Source organism: Otolemur garnettii, unplaced genomic scaffold, assembly GCF_000181295.1.
Source record: "Otolemur garnettii isolate 467f Iridium unplaced genomic scaffold, OtoGar3 scaffold00115, whole genome shotgun sequence".
NCBI classification, from domain to species: domain Eukaryota; kingdom Metazoa; phylum Chordata; class Mammalia; order Primates; family Galagidae; genus Otolemur; species Otolemur garnettii.
In genome coordinates, this window is record NW_003852510.1 from 5,919,197 (window position 1) to 5,928,329 (window position 9,133).

General features: G+C 39.0%; 1 protein-coding gene across 2 annotated transcripts in view; it reads right to left on the reverse strand.

Annotated features, from left to right (window-relative positions):
* Positions 1–9,133, reverse strand: part of ZBTB1 (zinc finger and BTB domain containing 1) — a 19,374-nt gene that overhangs the window by 7,487 nt on the left and 2,754 nt on the right. The window lies entirely within an intron of this gene.

The window sequence follows — 9,133 nt, forward strand, 5'->3', positions numbered from 1 at the left end:
AAAAAAAAAAAAGACTAAACAAGGACTGGACATAAGTTCTGAATATATTGTTGGCCAGGTGCTATTTCAAGTACCCTCATCTGAATGCTTCATCTGTAAGGTGGTTTTATCTGTACATGTCCATCTAGGTTAATTCAATAGATGTGTTCCCTAAGTTATATACAGTGTAAGCTATTTCTCACTGACATAGTAAGATTTTAGAAATACCTTTCTTCCATTGTCAGATCTCTTAAATTGGAAATAATAGTTTTTCTGGAAGTTTCTTTTCCTTTAGCCTTGGTCAAATGATAATTTAAGGGTCTATAAATAAGCACTTATGTGAATGAAGAAGTAACTTAAAGGAATTCTGAAGTGACTCTTAAGGCAAATAACCAGCCTCTAAATTGTATCAAAGACTTCCATTACCAGTGAGGCATCTGAAATGACTTGCATAACCTCTTTAAGGAGAACAGCTTGGCATCAAACTCCCAATTCAGATGCCGATCTCTGAATTACTTACAATCACCCCTGTATCTCAAGGGAGATTTTTGTGTGTGTATATATTTATTTCCTTTCACCTATTTCTGTGTCTTACATGAATGAATATATGCATATGGATTTAATTCAAGGATTAGACTTTTTTAAAAGCCTGAAATGTAATGAAAGGATTCTCTCATGCTTTAACAACAGAGTAACAGAATGTATTAAACACCTACAATGTTCCTAACACTGGATAAAGCACTGGCATGTGAAGGATGGTGTATAATAATTACATATGAGGGATTAAATCTAAAACAAATAATTTGAGAATAATTAAGTGCTAAATTATATTGAATAAAGTTCAGGAAGAGCTTAGAAAAAGAAAAGTATGAATAGAAGGTTTTAGAAAGGACACGAGGGATAAGCTTTGAGTGATGCCTTGATGAACCAGTAGGACACAGGAAAACAAAAAGCAAGGGGACAAGCACTTCAGGTACTTGTGTAAGTGTGGATGTAAATAACTGGGGAAGAGTACACAGTAGCTTGGCTGGAAATGTAGTAGGAGAGAAGTCAGATCTGTTTTATTGGGCTGGTAGATGGAGGTTATGAAGGCAGGGTAAATGACAACTCTAATACAATAATAATACAAATAGCTAACATTTGTTAAGCTATGCCATATACTAGGCATAATATATATCTCTATCTTATACACATATATATTACAAATATATAAATGTACATACATATGTGTGTATAGCATTTTTGTATTTAATTCTCATAATAAATACTACAAAGTAGATATGATTACTAGGCTCATTTTCCAGATTAAAAAACAAAGCCATACAGTGTTTTGGGTTTTTTATTGAGACAGAGTCTCAAGCTGTCACCCTGGCCTGAGTACAGTGCCATGGCATCATAGCTCACAGCAACCTCCAACTCAGTTTTTCTTTTTCTTTTTTTTTTTGAGACAGGGTCTCAAAGCTGTCACCCTGGGCAGAGTGCCGTGTGGTGTCACAGCTCACAGCAACCTCAATTCTTGGGCTTAAGTGATTCTCTTGCGACAGACTCCTAAGTAGCTGGGATTACAGGGACCTGCCACAAAGCCCAGCTATTTTGTTTTGTTGTTGCAGTTGTCATTGTTATTTTAGCTGGCCCAGGTCGGGTTCAAACCCACTAGGCCTGGTGTATGTGGCTGGTGCCCTACTCACTGAGCTACGGGTGCTGCCACTTTTTCTATTTTTTAGTAAAGATGGTATCTCCCTTTTGCTCAGGTTGGTCTCAAACTCATGAGTTCAAGCAATCCACCTGCCTCGGCCTCCCAAAGTGCTATGATTATAGGCGTGAACCATGACACCCAGCCACAGTGTTATATAACCTTCCTAATGTCACAAAGAGAGGATTTCTTAGGATAAGAACACAAGCAATATGACTCTTGAGCCCAAGATCATGGCCTTGAAGATTTTTGTCACACTGGCAAAATTCTTCCCTAGAATACCATTTTCCAGGGTATAGAGTCCAATCTCTAAAACTGATTAAATATTTTAGGTTTCTCCTTGAAACTTCCCAGAAATAACCAGTTGGAGAGGTTCCTAAAGATAAAAGGTTTTTACTTTAAGACAGACAAGATCAAGTATAGAAAATTTTATTCACTATTTACACCAGGCATTCTGGCTGGGTATTAAACTCTAAATTCAGTACTTAGTACAGAATGTTCTGAAGTTATAATTGGTTATGTTCCAAAACTTTATTTTTAAGTTATTTGGAACTTGGAACACATATTCCCATAGAAACAATGCTATAACTGGGGACTTGGTTTTATGCTTATGCCTAAAGCTATAGTATAGCTGTGCATTAATCCTAACAGTGCTGTAGTATTACTTGTATCATCAGCACTGACAGAGATCCAAGGAGCAGTATGATACAGCAATGCCTACTGTACCAAACCTTCAAGGACAATGACAAGGCTTAATGGCCTTTGTGTTCCTTGTGCCTAGCACGCTCTTCCCACACAGTTGGCTCTTAATACATGCTTGTCAAATGAAAGAATTTTTTTTTTTAAATTGAGACAGAGTCTCACCTTGTCACCCTCTGTAGCGTGCTGTGGAGTAATAGCTCACAGCAACCTTAAACTCTTAGGCTCAAGCGATTCTCTTGCCTTAGCCTCCCTACTAGCTGGGACTATCGGCGCTGGCCACAGCGCCTATCTATCAAATGAAAGAATTTTAAAAACGGCCCAGGGCCTAGTGTCTACTGCTAAATTTGAATTCAAGCTCTACTACCACTTACTAGCTATGAGAAAATGTCTTTACCTCTCAGACCACTTTTCTCATCTATAAAATTAGGATAATTATATTCCTCACAAGGAGTGAGGCTGGTATTTTTCCATCTCCTTGCTTATCATCTCTTATACATTAGAGATGACAAATGTTTCTTTGTCTTTTCAATCCAAGCATAATAGTTTTTCAAAAATATTAATATCATTGTGAATAGAGTTTATAGAATTTTATGAAATGACCAAGTTCAACCTACTGCTTTATAGATCAGAAAGCAAACTGAGTCCCTAAGAAGTGGTATGTTCGCAGTCACAAAGTTTTAGTGGCTGTCAGATAAGACCTTGGTCCCCTTCATCTAGTACTCTTCATATTACTCTTAACTACAGCCTACATGTACAGCATCCCCAGCTGTCTGTTTCCTCCTATGCATCAATTACAGTTTGCTGAAATATAGAAGCTCTTCAAATTTGCAAGACTGTTTGAATCTACACAAAATGCCTCAGCCTATATGCTTTTAGAGACTGTGGTTGGTTGGTATTTTTCCATCTCCTTGCTGGTCAAGCCAATAGCTGTCACTTCTAAAAGTTGTGCTACTGTCCTGTTGCCCAGCGTTTCAGTCTTTTATGGGCTATGAAATAAGACAACTCACTGAAACTGAATCTACATAATTTAATTTTCTTGAGGACTTACAGAAGGGCTCTATGAGTAACATATAAGGTTTTAATTCTAGACCGTTTTAGTTAACAGGTGATTAAACTGTCTTCCTCCCTTGCTTCATGCCAGGGCACTGGGTAACCGAGGCTGCCAAACAAATAACTTATAAATAAGAGACGTTTCTGTAGTTCAGCTGCATTATAAGACTAGGAAATGAATTTACCTACACAGAAAGCAGAAGGAATATAGTGGCTCCTGGAATATTCTTCTCTCCCTCCAGAACTGGAACAGGAAAAGTATTTAATCCAGAAAATCACATTTTGATCCATTCATCCTGAAGAGGTAGCAAAGAGCTTTCTGACCACCAGAGGGCACTGTACAAACAGGAGGCTCTTCTCAGATGAAAAAAAAAAAAAAAAGCTTCACCAGGAAGTCCCTTTTTGCACTTGGGGTTTGTATTCTTAGGGTTCACTTCGTAGGATTTCTGTTTATCCCAAAGTACTCACTCTAAAGCTGCTCCTCCTCTGTCTTATGTATCAGATGCCACCACCATGCACCATCACCCAGGTTACTTAGGAGTCTAATAGAACTTCTCTTTCATAATCAAGCATTAAATCTTGGCAATTTGCCTACTAAATATTTCTCAAATTTGCCCCTTTAGGGATGCCTACCTTCCCTGCCCTTATGAGGCCTCTATGATCACTCCTAAGTTATTACAGCAGGCTCCCTAACTAGTTCCTCAAATCCATCCTTCAAACTCAGCTGATTCATGAAGAACAAAAATCAAAACCATGCTTTTGGTCTAAGCAAGGTCCCCCCCCACTTTACCTCAGGCGACAGACTTCATAGAGTGGTGTACAATGCCCTCCATGCCCACCCATTTAATTTTACTTACATGTTTGCCTACTTCCTGTTCCCAACCTCAAACAATATAAAACTGCCTGTCACAGCCCTCACCCCCCTCCAAACACACCTCCAATATACTGCATATATTTCTTACATTTTACTCATGCTGAATGGCTGGTTCTTTTGTCTGAAACTCCCATGTATCATTAAGAATCAGTTTATCACCTCCTGCAGAAAGCCTCTGTAAACACCTTCCCCTCTCACTATTTTAGGTTTTGCTATTACTGTGTATTTTCTGCTTATTCTACACTTACTACACTAAATTTTAATCATCACAACAGTGATAGAAAGTGGGCATTAAAGCACAGACTAACCACACTGCTTGGGTTCAAATAACGGCTCTGCCATTTATTAAAGTGTATGACCTTGTGTATGTTGCTTCATCAATTTGTGCCTCAACTCCTTCATTTAAGAAGGGGTAGTAATGTTTCCTAGCTTTTAAAGTTATAATGAGATAGTGTATGTCACAGAGTAAGTGCTAAAAAAGAACTGGCTACTATAATTATGTATGTAATGTCATAATTGTCTTTCCCACTAGATTCTGAGCAACTTGAAGGGGAGGACTTTGGCTTATTCATTTCTTTGGAACATAAATATTCAGTAAATGTTACTGAATGAGGCAGCTCTCTCTATGATGATGGGAGGAATTACCCCAGCTTCCTTCATTCAGCAGATCCTATATATATTTTTTAATGGCATTGTTACCACTGGCGCAGCTCCAATTTTTTTTAATCCAAACTAAAAACCTGAAAACATCACACTCTCATCTAATTGAAATTCAACAAAATGAAACCAATAAAAAGCATCATAAAAAGTGTGTTCACAGCTGAGTGCAGTGGCTCATCCCTATAATCCCAGCACTTTGGGAGGATGTTTGAGTTTAAGACCAGACTGAATGGCAGACCTGATCTCTACAAAAAGCAGAAAAATTGGTAATACTGAAGAAAATAAGTTGCAGAAAGAGAAAGAAAAAAAAAGAGAAGAAAGAAAGAAAGAAAAAGAAGAATAAAAACAAGAAAAATTAGCTAGGTATGATGGTGTGCACCTGTAATCTCAGTTACTCAGAAGGCTGAGGCAGGCAGATTACTTGAGCCCAGGAGTTTAAGGTCACAATGAGTGAGCTGTGATGATACCACTGCTCTCTAGCCCAGGCAACAGAGCAAGACCCTGTCTCAAAACAAAACAAAACAAAACACGTTTATTCCAAAAAAAGTTAACTCCATTTTTAAGCCTTATTTAATTTATTTTTTTATTAAATCATAGCTGTGTACATTAATGCCGTCATGGGGTACAATGTGCTGGTTTTATATACAATTTGAAATATTTTCACCTAAACTGGTTAACAAAGCCTTCGTGGCATTTTCTTTTTCTTTTTTTTTTTTTGAAACAGAGCCTCAAGCTGTTACCCTGGGTAGAGTGCTGTCACATCACAGCTCACAGCAACCTCCAACTCCTGGGCTCAAGCGAGTCTCCTGCCTCCGCCTCCCAAATAGCTGGGACCACAGGCACCCACCACAATGCCCGGCTATTTTTTGGTTGCAGCCATCATTGTTGTTTTGGCAGGCCCAGGCTGGATTCGAACCCACCACCTTAGGTGTATGTGGCTGGCGCCTTAGCCACGTAAGCCACAGGCACTGACGCCAAGCCGTGGCATTTTCTTAGTTATTGTGTTAAGACATTTATATTCTACATTTAGAAAGATTCACATGTACCCGTTTTTAAGCCTTAAATCTAAGATTCTCCCTCATCCCAAACAACCTAACACGGCAAAAGCCTTTCTATTAAACACATGCTGTTCCCTCTGGTTAGAACTTTTTCCATGTCTGGCTCACTCTCTTTGGGAAGTTCTTTCTGATCTTTGGGTGAGGCAGATGCCTCTCTGATGTCCTGCCAAGACAGCTAATACATACAACTACAGGGTGACAAATAATATATTATCCAAACTGGGATGCTATATCTATCACCACGTTCCAGGCGGGTAATGCAATTATTTGACTACTCTGTGTTACTGCAAGCTCCTTGAGACTGTGGCATTGTCTTAGTCATTACCATAACCTCTGAGCCTCTAACTGCCTGACATTTAGTTTATATCTGAGAAGTTTTTGAATAAATAAATGTTCAAGTAATCAATTTTTTATTATTTCAACCATGGCAACTTTATAGTGACTGAAATTTTATAAATCATTTTTCCAAACATCACACAACTGATTCTCATAACCACCCTGAATAGTTATTTTTATTATCCTCATTTTGAAAATGAAGAAACAAATTCAGTGGCTGTTTTGCCCCAAATTGCTCATTTCTAAGTAGAAGCTGGTGACTCTTTTGAAAGTCCTAAGTTTCATTTTTTACAAACCAGCCAACACTTTCTGGGCATGACTATTAACTGAAAGCACCTTTGGAACATTCTAAGCCTCCCAGAGTCACCTTCTTCCTGAATCTAAAAGTTCTCACCATGATCCTACTGCCCCATCCCACAGGAAGAATGATGGGTCCCTTCCCCAACTCACCTTCCATCTAGGGACTCCAACTATCCACCAGGGCAGGCTTTCTCCTAATACTACAGGCAGGGGAGTCTTAAGTTATCCCTAAAAGGGCTGCATGAGTCTCATACAGATAGCTAACAGAAAATCTGATCAGTTAATTTAAATACTTCAATTTTTTTTTTTCTTTTGAGACAGTGTCTTACTCTGTCACCCTTGGTAGAGAGCCGTAGCATCACAGTTCACAGCAACCTCAAACTCTTGGGCCTACGTGATTCTCTTGCCTCAGCCTCCCGCGTAACTCAGACTACAGGTGCCTGCCACAAGGGCCGGCTATTTTTTTGTTGTAGTTGTCATTGTTGTTTAGCGGGTCCAGGCTGGGCTTGAACCCGCCAGCCTTGGTGTATGTGGCTGATGCCTTACTCACTGGGCTATGGGCACTGAGCCTTAATTTTCAAATTTTATTTTGAAAACTATTTTAAATTCAAAGGCAGAATAATGTAAAAAATACTCATGTCCTCAATATCATCAAATGACCAATGTTGTAATTAAATGTCTATGCACTATTTTGGGGTTTTGCTTTAGAAGGTCAACTTTCTCACAGTTCACTCTTCTTAAATACTTCAGGCTAATTAAGGAGTAAGTGATTCTATACTTTGACTAAGATTTCTCATAGTTAATACACAAATGACTATATATGCCAAAATTATAATTACTTAGAAATCTGCCTTAAATATGTATGAAGATGCCAATTATGAGTTGCATTCAGGCCTGAGTCCCTGCCACCCCTTCCTCAATTATCAGTTCCTCCCATGTCACATCTGAAAACAGCACAATTAATGCCCTTCTTTCCTCTAATTTCCTTTCCATATGTTCACCAAGCAGTCTTTGGAATTTCAGTTCCATATCAGCATAGGGATATCTTGGCAGCAATCTTCATGGCAAGTATACCCACTCCTTCCTCACTATAAATTATGAAACTCTCCACAAATGTGTGGGGTTTTTTTTTTGTTTGTTTGTTTGTTTTTCAGTTTTTGGCCAGAGCTGGGTTTGAACCCACCACCTCCAGTATATGGGGCCTGGTGCCCTACTCCTTTGAGCCACAGGCGCTGCCCGAGGGTGTTGTTTTAATGAGTTTAGCCCCTATAAATCAATTGATCAGAGGTGGGACCACAACATTATAACATTAACATGAGAACTAGCCCACCAAGATACAGTACTTCGTAAGGACAAACCTAAAATAGCAGCCCAGTTATATTTAAACTCCTGGGTCTGTTAGTTAATCATACAATTTTAAATCAGCCCAATGCAAAACACTCCCCTTTCCTCTACCTGGCAATTCTCACCAACCTGAGTAGTGAACAGAAAACATGAGCCCATTAATCACCACAGGCCATCCCTAGGCACAGCGAAGCACACGCCGCAGCACAGCTATGATCAAATGTTGCGTTCTCTCATTTTAAACAAGGAATTGACTGTTCATAGTGATTATCTCTGAGGAGTGGGAGTCAGAATGACTTTCATTTTTATAGTTTATATACAGCACCATAGGCTGAATTTTCACAAAGAGCATGGAATTTATAATAAAGTATTTCCCTCTTAAGAAAAAAAAAGACATACGTAACTTTAAATTTGGCTCTCATGAACATGAAAACAAAGCATTTCACTATTTTATCATATGAGATACTGGCACAAGAAAATGTCAGGAGAAATCATTCTACAGAAACTAAAGTGACTTCTAAAGCAGATGTTTCTCAAATATACCTCATTTTTTTTAGAAGACAGATTATAGCTTAAAAATAAAAATCGATAGAAAATGTTTTGCATTTCTATCCCAAATAGTTTCCTCCCTTTTGGGCCAGAAGGTTAGTGCTTTTCCTGGCTAGAGAAGGGCAGGTCTGAAAGCAGGCACTTCTTTTCTCCTGCACATTAAAAAGGAAAATGGTACTGCAAAGAATATGGAGAGAGGCTGAGCCCAGCAAAAGAGAATGAGGAAACAGTACAAAAATTTAGCAGTGTTAAAGTGCAATCAAAACACAAAGTCAAGAGCAAATGGTTGTGACTGTCCTCCTGGCCTACTGAGGTCCTGGTTAAAGTACAGGCATTCTCTTTTCTGACAATGATGCACCAGTCTCCCTCCTTACCATCCAGCCCCCCACAGGCCATTATATTAGGGTGGGAAGAATAGAAAGGCTTCAGGAAAGACTGCTCGACCTCAGTTATTCAATATCATGAAACTGTGGTCTTAATGGAGAAATCCTGCTTTTAAAATGAGTATAAGACATAGCCAGGAGGCTCGGCGCCTGTGGCTCAAGCGGCTAAGGCGCCAGCCACATACACCTAAGGTGGCGGGTTCGA